The sequence below is a fragment of the Porites lutea genome, chromosome 10 (genome assembly GCF_958299795.1).
Source record: "Porites lutea chromosome 10, jaPorLute2.1, whole genome shotgun sequence".
Classification (NCBI taxonomy): Eukaryota; Metazoa; Cnidaria; class Anthozoa; order Scleractinia; family Poritidae; genus Porites; species Porites lutea.
In genome coordinates, this window is record NC_133210.1 from 11,005,024 (window position 1) to 11,016,377 (window position 11,354).

At 39.3% G+C, this 11,354-nt stretch overlaps 2 pseudogenes; both read left to right on the top strand.

Moving 5' to 3' along the window:
* The window catches only part of LOC140949787 (uncharacterized), a 181,326-nt pseudogene that overhangs the window by 169,567 nt on the left and 405 nt on the right, over positions 1-11,354 (top strand).
* On the top strand, positions 9,483-11,004 carry LOC140949793 (calcium homeostasis modulator protein 6-like; annotated as a pseudogene).

The following is an 11,354-nucleotide window of genomic DNA, read 5'->3' on the forward strand; positions in this document are numbered from 1 at the left end:
TTTATCGATCGATTTCTCAGTCTTCTTTTATCGATCGATTTCTCAGTCTTCTTTCATCAGTCGATTTCCCACTCTTCTTTTATCGGTCGATTTCTCAGTCTTCTTGCATCGATCGATTTCTCAGTCTTCTTTTATCGATCGTTTTGTCAGTCTTCTTTTATCGATCGATTTCTCAGTCTTCTTTTATCGATCGATTTCTCAGTCTTCTTGTATCGATCGATTTCTCAGTCTTCTTTTATCAGTCGATTTCCCACCCTTCTTTTATCGATCGATTTCTCAGTCTTCTTTTATCGATCGATTTCTCAGTCTTCTTTTATCGTTCAATTTCTCAGTCTTCTTTTATCTTTGTCAGAACTAGCCGGCCAAACTGGTCATAATGAAGATGAAATGTTTACCAAAAACCCATCACTGCCGCGCATACATTTTAGAGATAAACAGATCTGTCCTGATAGTCCTGATTAAATGTGGAATTCTCCTGGCGGTTGTACTAGTCTGGCCAGCCAGTTCTGACAAATTGTAAGTGCCCTAAGACTTTCTGTTATCGAGTTTCCTTTTTTGTTTCTGTTTTCTATTTTCGTGGTGTTACTCAATCAGTCGCGTTTTTAGCGCTCATGGAATTCGACTTTTGAATGAGTCTGATATCCAGATTTTACCGCTCCTTCAGGGTATAGGGAAGAGGAGATGGCTGACACCACAAACTCGGCTTCGGTATCTCAAATATATAACTTTCTCCTCTACACCTGTAGCTCGCTAGTATAGAACAGACGCTTCTGCCTTCCCAAGTTCACTAACCCAGTTTACACTCACTTTTCTGCTACGCTACCTCTCACGTGACCACACCCCTTGTGCAAAGCACTTTGCGATTTTTGCTCATAAGAAATGTTTCATTGTCCCCTGTTTTATTTGCAGTTATTCTCGTACTTTTGTGAGTGCCTAAATGCTGCAATTGAAACTGCAAAGCGCGAAGGAAGGTAAGTATTGGTTTTGTTACTGACCAGTTAATTTCTAAGAAACTAAGTTCTTCACCCTTAAGCGTCGATCTCTCATTTTAAGCTTAGGGTCAATAAAGCTTGGTTCTTGCATGATAAGATTCGTGTCGCATGCATCCTCGAAAAAACATTGGTCTCGCATTCATACCCTGGACACAAATGAATAATATTGCGTGATAATTCTTAGGTATAGTGAAGGCGTGACAGACGTATCTGGATCTTCAATCACGATGGTCGGCGCTGCCCAGCCTGTTTTTAGCGACTTTCAAAGAGGCCTCATGGAAACAAAGTAAGTAGTCTTAATGAAGATATGACCCTTCCCAGTCGTGAACGCAATTTAAGCAATTGCAAATTTAGCCCGAAGTTACCATTAAGTCAATTCTTAAGGTCATTCTTCTGTAGTAGAACCTGCAGTGAGATTTTTGTCAAACTTTGCCGATTGGTTGTTGTTTGAAATAAAATCGCGGGGTCCCCATACTCGTTTTGGAGCAGGAGTAACTTGTCAGTGCGCAATGATTCCTTAAGATACCAAGAGAGCTTTAGCATCGACGACGGCGATGACGGCGAAAACGTCACTGTTAAAATGAATTTGAGGTTTTTTTGGCGTGCTTATTCCAATAGGCCATTTTACAGTTATGGATGGAAGCGAGAGTGAGGGTGGCCTTGTTTTGATACAAACCTTCTTTGCTTTGTTATGGAAATTGTTCTTGAAAAATACTATTAAGCATAAGAATAACTTGATTTACATAATAAAGTAGGAAGGTTTGTATCAAAACAAGGTCACCCTCACCCTCGCTTCCATCCATAACTGTAAAATGGCCAATTCAATGAAAATGTCAAAATGTAGGTGAATTTCTTGGGCACCGCACTCACGTTTAGATAGAGAAAGAAAAAAATTCTTCCTCGCTTGTTTCCGTCCTCCGTAAAACGTGAAATTAGGCATTTTCACATCGTAGTTGTGCAGTGACGGCAACGAAATGTAGAAAAAAGTGTGATGCACGTGAGAAGTTGTTGTTTAGCTAATATAAACCTATGCTTTTTTACCTTTCTCGTTGGGGTCGCCGTCGTCATGCCGACTATGATTATATTTATAAGTACATGCTTTGAACACGTTTCCGACGGTCGTTTCTCTTTCTACGGTAGAAATTAGTCTTAATTTGTTCAAGAGGAAGAGCGTTACTGCTCATTTTAAAAGAAGAGAAAAAATAATACGTCCCCATTCTCGTTTACGAAAAAAAGAAGATTTCACTCTCTGGGGAGCTCCAGTCTCAAGGCGAAAGCCGCCTTGTTTTAAGTGCGCGCTTCCTATTATGATCTGTTGGCGCGGGCTAATCAAGCGTGAAGTAATGCGCAATGTAATACCAAGGAATAACCTGAAATCCCGTCTCTCTTTTTTCAGACACGTGACTGTAAACGTTGATCGCGGAATAGGCTGGGATTCGGCAGTGAAGCAGTTACAAGACAATGGAAAAAGCAAGTTTGACGGGTTTTATTGTTCCAAAAGGGAACAGAAAGGGAGACGGCTTTACCTTCTAGCGATACAAAAGGAGTCTTCCACCCATCTTTTTAACATTACAAGGTAAATGTAAGGGCGAAAAACTGCTTTTCACGCATGTGAACGCCCTAAAAGTTCAAATTTTAGGTTGGTTGGTTGGTTTAAATACAGTAAATCCTCTATACAGCCCCGCCCTCCCTCTTAAATTAGCCTGTTCCAGGCGTTCTGATAGTGGGGAGCGGTGCAAAGTAAAAAAGAGCGCGAAAAAATAAAAGCGAGGGAGAAGGAGAGGTGAAAGTGGTACTCCCCAGTCCCCCTCTACTTTTCTTCGTTTTTCCTACTTCACCGCTATCCACTATCTGAACCCTTGGAACAGGCTATCTTAAATGAGCACCTTCCCCTCTAAAGTTTCATCTGGACTAATCCGGTATGGTTCATTAACCAGATTCAGAGACTTGAGATTTTGATTTCTTCCTGTAAACAATAAAGTACATGCGATTAAGCCTCCCAGGATCTAAGCTAAACGAATTAAAGTGAATTCGATTTATTATGACATTTTGAAGCTTACTTAAAAACCATTATAATTCATTCAAAATATTTCCCCAATTCTGATTGGCTAAAAGCACACGCATAATTCACCATAACCAGTTACTGATGACCAAATTTGGAAGAATTTTGTGTTTAACGAGGAAATGACGTCAAAAATGCAGCCCGCTACAGGTTAAGGTACCGTTACCGAGAAGACCTGGGGACGAGGTTGAGTTGTTTTGGTTGTGAAAACAAAAATGGCGGACACTTCATTCGTTTCAAGAGTAAGAATTACAGCTGAAACTGGGCGAAATAATAGCTAAAAACATAGCAAAAACAGAAAGAAGACAACGCGGAGGGCGACATCTGCTATTTAGAGAATATTTGCGGAGCTGGACACTATCAAAGATGAACTTAACATAGATGCAGGTAAGCATGTTTTAGCCATGTTTTTAAACTAGGAATTATTTTGAATGAAGAATAAACAATTAATGAACTCGGCTTTCGTAGGATATGAAGATTTAAGCATATCTCGGAGAGTGCTATTCACCTCGGCCTTCGGCCTCGGTGAATAACACCCTTGTCGATCTACTTAATTCTTCATATCCTACTCAGCCTTATTCGTTAATTGCTAAGTAAATGCTAAACGTTTATTGTTCAGCACTGCTATAGAATGTTTCGAAGCACCTTTTCTATTTTGGTTATAAACCCCTCCTTTTATTAGCTCTCTTAAAACCCCTTAAGAAAATGTATAAACCCAGGGCTTATAAGCGACATATTACGGTTGTGGAATTTCTACCCAAAGATAATTTCCGCTTTTACTTCGGTTTGTTTTTGTGCAGACCAAACACAGGACGGTCTCCTTTTGAAGAAGAAAAATCTGATCTTCTGCACAAGTACAACAGGATTTCACTGGAAGATGCAGGTAAGGGAGACGGGCCTAGTCAGGCTACCTTTCGTATTTACCACCAGGAAACCGTGTGAAATCAAAAGTGCTGTCCGCGTGTTTTACTGTGATTTGTTTGAAATCTAGTGCACTGCACGGATGCCAGCCCGTCCTAATTTGTAAAAGATAGGCGAATATTCCTGGAGCTAAATTCTTAAAAACTGTAGTTATGCGTCGTCGTCTCGTCCTCCATAAAACGTCACTTTAGGGGGGTTTCACGTCCTAGTCGTGCAGTGGACGTTAAAGAAATGTACTAAAAAGCGTCGTGTACGTGTAGAGCGATTGTTTTGTTCACAAAATTAATTTTTTGACGTACTCGCTGCCGTCGTCGTTGTGGTTGCAGAGCTTTTAAAATGAAAGCCAGTAAATAAAAAAAATTTCTTTTGTTGTAACTTCATGTTTTGCTAATCGTTTCACAGGTTACACGTAAAGTAAAACTCGTAAAATGTCAAATACTTTGATTGACCGGGAACTAAATACTGTTGTATACTTTTGATTCATTAGAAGCTGGATGGAAAGCACAATACGAAAGAACCAGAGATCACTGTATTCACGGAATAGGCTGCAAGACTGGACCTTCCTGTAAAAGTAAATGAAAACTTTATTACAGTGCTGTATTTCTTAGAAGTCTCCTTAAGAGACCATGAGGAAGTGACTTGACAAAATGATTTAATCCTTCTTTAAAAGAATAACTCCGACAATTTGTTGATGAATGAACGAATAAACTTCATGAACTTGTCAATACAAGATCTAGCAGAGGGGTAACCCTCATCTAATAGGGGACACCTAAAGTGTGATACAATGATGACATTCAGTTGCAATAAAACGAATTTTTTAAATTTACAGTGAGCACGAGACAGTGAAAAGTTATCAACTTGTTAGTGGCTAGCTTTAAAAATTACGTAACGTTGATGGGTAATGCAGTCCATGATTAAGATATGGTCATGCTATCTTTCTTTATCCCATCCCATCCCATCCCATCCTATCCCATCCTATCCTATCCCATCCCATTCCATTCCATTCCGTCCTATCCTGACCTGATCATTAGAAAGAAAAGACAGCATAATAGCATTCCAATATCAATACCTTGTATGGTTACTTGGTATTGGCCATTTTGAGGTTGCGCGTCAGGTTATTGGTATGTCGAGAGCACTTTGATCCCTTTTGGGACGCTATGGCTTCATTCACTGGCTGTTACGAGGTTGCGCAAGAAACTGAGTTAAAATTTCTCTCGCAAAACAGTCCCATAGTGCAATTGGACTGGCCACTCTGTGGTCAAGAGTGATATTTCACATATATTTACATGAAGTCAAATGGCAACCATGAGAAAAATGGCTAACCATTGGATCGATCACCGTTTCTGGAAAAACTCCCAACCTCCCAACCCCTAACCCATGTTTCTTTCCTAAAGCCACCCGTTCGGGAAAAACAAAAGTTAAGGCGGGTTGGGAGGAACCCAGAAACTGTAAATAATTCAACGAGATCCCGTTTTTGTTTTTTCGTCAGCCGGCTGTCGCATTACTCAGATCCATTTATTGTGTGGTGGAATTATTCCTCTTTTATCTGCGTTGGAGATGGCCATGGCTAAAAATGCTGATAAAATTGGTCTCAGGTAAGTAATTCTTAACCCCTTCGCTTCCAAAAGAACTGATTATCAAAAGCATGAATCGCTCTAAAAGTCAAAGCACTGCTAAAAAGGTTATATTATGGCTTCCTGTCAAATTTCGTATTGATTTTAAAATACTTCTTTTTACTTTTAAAGCTATCTACGGTCATGCACCTGGTTACTTGATCAATTTGATTGCTATCAAAGAACAGCCGCGCTATAATCTCCGTTCAGCTAGCGGTCTTATCTTAAAGTATCCTAGTTTAAAACTGAAAAAGACTTTAGGGGATCGTGCTTTTTCTGCTGCCCCTAATTTATGGAACAATCTGCCCCTTCACATCCGTCTTGAGGACAATTTTGAACGTTTTAAATCTTTACTAAAAACGCATCTTTTTAGACTAGCTTTTGATATGTAATTTTTTTTTAGCTACTATGTAATATATTTAGTGTTTTTTTTTTTGTTTTTTTGTTTTTCAAATTTTTAGCGTTGTTTATTCTTAGCCTTAATTATTTTGCTCATTTTAGTTTTTATTTTCTTTTAACATTTACGTTTTATCACGCGCTTTTGATCATATTTGCATGGAAAAGGCGCGTTATAAATTTTTAATTATTATTATTATTATTATTATTATTATTATTATTATTATTATTATTATTATTATTATTATTATTATAATATTTGAATGGTCATACAATGTATTCACAGTATATTTTAGCGGTTGATATTTTATTCGTCTGGCGACTTCGGTTCCCGAGGCGTCAGTTTTGGTCATGTCATTGTGTTTGCTTCTTGTCGCCGAGTAGTTTTTCTTTTTCCTTTTTGTTGCAGCAAGGAAAGTCGATCTCTGAGAGTAGTACGCGTTGAGCTAGATAACGGTCAGCGACTGGTAGGTTTGCGTTACCCAGAGCAACTCATACCGGAAGCTACGTTGTTTCTGAAGGAGCAAAAGTTGCTCGACGCCGTTATAGTAAGTAAATATTTATTTGTATAAAGGAAAGTGTAAAAAATTCTCGTCACACACAAAAATGTTTCCTTTTGGCCAAGCACTCATGTTAAAGAACAATTTCCCGACCAGTCCTTAATTTTAGCAGCTTTGAACGATTTGATAACCGCACTCAGTCATCATCAAGAACTCTTCTTAACCCTTAAGTCCCAAGAGTGACCAACATTAATTTTCTCCTAACAATATAAACTACCCGCCTACCCCTCCCCTAAGTCAACATTAACACGTACTTCTCACTTAGGGCAAAATGTTGGCTTAGGGGAGGGGTAGGTGGGCAGTTTCCTAGAAGCGTATAATGATCCACAATATCAATACGTAACCAAGAGAAAAGGTTATAACAATTAATAAAATGTCACCATAAGTTGATCTTTTGTCAAATTCTCTGTTCTAATTCTTTAAAGATATACATGGAGAACAGTCTGGAGATTTTATTTGTCTGTGGATATTGGGTCTTCATAGCACACACCAGAGAATAAGTTTTATTTTTAAAACATCGCAACATGATCTTGTTACTTAACTGATATTTATTTCAAATTTTTAATAACCTGCGAGTTCAGCCTCCTGTCATTGCCCCCGTTTCTGGGGACGTTAGCAAGAGTCTGGTTGAAATTTTTGTCATTCTTTGCTACTGCTTCCAGGCTTCAACTTCGAACCTTGTTAGGTATTGTTTTGATTTAAACGATTATCTGTTTTTTTTCCCTTTATTTTCTAGGACAAACAAAATGGTGTTTTGAGTTCAACAGAACCCTCTAAACAGCCATCAAAGGCCAGCCGAGCGTATGAGGAACCGGAAACGCCCATCAACCAAAGGACGTTAACTAAGGCTACTACCCCTCCTGTAACTATAAAGAATTTCTTTAAACCGAAGACTGTTGAACGATCGCCTGAGAGTAATAAAAGTGCATCAGAAGATCAGGATGTTAAGGAAAAGAGCGGGGAAAATAACTGCAATGAGATCGAAAATCAAGAAATCGAGAAAAACGTCAAAAACAGGACGGATGACAAACAAGCAACGACTAAAGTAAGTAAGAAGGAAGTCAAATCAATTTACTTTAGATCGAAGGGAAGAGAAGAGGAAGAGCTCCCGGAAAATAAAGGAGCTTTCAAAGGTGCTGCTAAGTGTAATGGTCTTGTGCGCCACCTTTCGGAGCCTCTTTCGAAAGAGGACATTCAAGGAAAGAACTCTTTGAAACGAACTAGTTCTGAAGCGTCGTCAAGGGCGATTAAGCGACAGAAGCAATCGAGCATTTTGTCTTCGTTTGGGAAAAGGACTGACAAAGATTCTAAGGACCAAATGGAGAAGGAAATTCTCTGCCCTGTTTGTGGGGAGAAATTTGCGAGCGGCTTGAAGAATTCTGATATCAACGAACACATCGATAATTGTCTTATTAAATCATAATGAAAACGAATACTAGTTATTTTTGAATCACAATATAACATAATTAGCAATAGTATTGTTACATGAAACTGATATAAATTTAGTTATGAAATTATAATACGTTCATGGTTCTGCAGTTTTTTTTATCGAAATCTTTTCAAAGAAACAAGCTTATACTACATCCCTCTGATTCTGCACTAAAACCTGTGTCAATCCGTGGATTTACACTCCCATGTACAGTCGTACTCCGCTTTGCGGACACCCGCTTAACACGGACACCATCATTATTACAGACGGTTTTCTTTGTCCTTGGGGAAAGAAAGCCCTTACATTTTCTCTAACATTTGTCTCGAATTTTCTTTTACTTGAGGACGGCTAAAAATTTGTAGATGACCGTTCCATTCTGGTACAATTTTCGAAGCTTATCTTATAAATTCTCCACGATTTTCTGAAATTTTATTTTTCACATTTTACTTTCCAAGCTAGACTGTTTTTCGTAGAAAAAAAGGAACCTAAACTTTTCGGTTTCAAAAATGTGGTGGCGAGAGGAATCAGAAAATTTCTCACTTTCGTAATGAGTCAAATTTCATCTAAAATTTCGGAAAAATAACTACTCAAGCCTTTGTAATTTCGAAAAGACTCAAGTTCCTCAAGCATGACCAAACAGATACAAATTTTACGCGCCGTTTAGAATGCATTTCTAGATATCTAAAAAGTACTCTGGATAGCCTAAAAAGTGTTGTCAATGTATTTAGGAGGAAACCATCGTTGGGTACCCCGGTTAATAACTTATTTCTTTCTGTAAACGGCAGAACTAGCAAACAAAATGAAAAAACCTGTACTAACTAGAATTTTGTCAGCCTCAAATCGGCAGAAAAGTAAGAATTTTTACTTATTTATTTGCCAGGAAAAAAACATAATGATATACATACAGACATGCAATATATTATAAAAAATGTTATTTAAAGATGAAAGAGACGTAAATTGTAAGTAAAAGAATTAAAAGTATTTTTCGGACGAGGAAGTTTAAACATAAGCCTTGGGGCTTATTATATGAAGAATATTCAGTCCGTGGGTCGGAAAATAACATTCCAAAAATAGAGTGTTTTTGTCGATAACACAAGCGTCAATTTTGTTGTCGACAAACCACAACTCTTTTTTCCCCGTCTGTGTGACAATCTTTGACAAGTAACGCTAATATCATCGCCCCTTTCTCGACAAATAAAAATAACTTCCCGCACATTGCGGTTTACTAAGTTGCAGCTTACTATTTGTAAGTAACTTGTAAGAAAATAGTAATCGAAATCTTTGGATCACGAACTCTTTGACAGTTTTGTTAAAAATCCCAAACTGTCGGTAACCTAGGATCGTTGCTATTTAAAGAGTTCATGGTCTCAAAAGTTAATACGCACTTCGAGTCCTTAGTAACTGTCAAGCGTGATCATTCGAACAATGGGTATTGAAATACCAAATTATTTTTTTAAATAATTTTTTGTTTTCCATTTTGAGCTAATGCGCTCATATGATTAAAAACGATAAAGTCAGGGACGAAGAATTATACCCATATTTTTCTATTCTTGACTTTTATCGTCAAAAATTGAAACTCTTCGTCGTTCCGTGGTTTCTATTGTTGGTCGCGTGATATGCGAGAGCAGACAATAAATCTGAGACACACGAACCATTAGACGACCTTGAATAAATTAGTCTCGCCTAAATAGAAGATGGCGCTCACGCTTAGTTCGCTGGTAACCAATGTGAAATCGGCCTTCCAAAGCCACTCAGGATCCATAAGAAACACAACTGTCGCCTTGCTGGTGTTTGGTCTGAATGCCGTCGTACAGAGTGAAGATTTCTTCCAGTGTCCTCCAGACAACTTTGCTTTCTACGCCAGCTGTTTCTTCATCATTCCTGCTTTGTTTTTGTTTATAGCGACGATTTTTCTCCACAGCGGATTTTGGGACCATGTTCGTGGATGCTGTTATTACGAAGTTCCGTACAAGCGAGGAGCAAAACGGTACTGCTGTTGTTTGTTTCCAAGATGGCCTTGCAGCAAAGCTCTTGTGGAAATCGTACTCCAAAGTTCTCTGTCTGGGTTCATGTGGATTTTCTGGGCGCTCTTGCAGCGTGACTATTACATCTGCGCCGCTCTCGGAGGAACGAAAGCGGTCAAAATTAATCAATGCCTCACCCGCGCAAAAGTTACAAATCGAAGAAGATTACGCGAACGCGGGAAAAAATTCACAGACGGCAGCGTTGCTCTTGCTAGCTGGAGCGTTACTTACAGGTTTCGTTGTTGTTTCAGTTCAGCGATGCTGTTATCAGCGTGAGTTCCGCACTTTACCGAGTCCGTACCAGTATAAGAAGCTCGAGTCAGAAGCTGCTGTGGAGGCCTTTAAACTGAACATGGAAAAACTCGCGAAAGGACAAGGCAAGAGGCGTGCAGATATGTACTTTGCGACCGTGAACAAGAAAAACCCGTCCGACATCCTTAAGAGTGCCTATGAAAATCTCGTCGCTGTGAACAAATTTGACGAAGCGTTTCCATCTTTGGAGGATTTTCAGGAGCTCCAAGCACAGGCGGTTATGGGCATCCCCAGGGATGATAGTCTCCAAGACAGAATTGCTGCGCAGAGCCAACATGCCATGCATTAAGGCACTCATCATGAAACCAAAGCTGCAGGAGGTTGGACATGTGGTTCGAATGGAAGACGCGCGCCTCCCGAAGATGGTCTTCTTCTCTGACCTGGCTACCGGTGCGCGTAGCATTAGACACCCACTGAAGAGGTTCAAACATGGCCTGAAATAAAAAACTGAATTGAATCCCATTCTTGGATGAGAAACCCTCACCGCAAACCCCAGCGCCCGGAGAATGGCCGTCCACAAGGGTGTTCAAGGCTTTTTAAAAAGCGGCTGTACAACCAGCAGGCCTTTCGGAAGGCCGGGTTCTAGTTGCGCGAAGGCTGCGTCTTAGCGATTGAATCGATCTAAACGGTTTCTTCGAGTTGTTTAGGGTAGGCCATTATAACTGATTCTTTTTGTAAATTTACTAAGGATGGGGAGTGGAAAGTAACGGACAAAGAAGTACTCAGCAGCCAAGCGTCAACAGGAAAAGGTCAAGCCAAGCCTTTCCCCGCAATACCGCCTGTAATCGGAAAAACAGACGAGGATCTCAGCAGTGACGAAAAATACGAGGAGGAGACCTTTCGATCCCAATAACTCTTTTTATTTGCTTGGCAAATAGCTAAAGGAATGGTAATTACTATATGATTATTTTCTGAGCGACGTTGCTTCGATTCAGTTTCTGTTTTCATCATTCAAAGATCGGTTTCAGACTATTTCACAAGCACGAAATAAAGGACATATGGGTTAATTTGCTAGATGAAGAATGATTTGATTTTTTTCATTAGA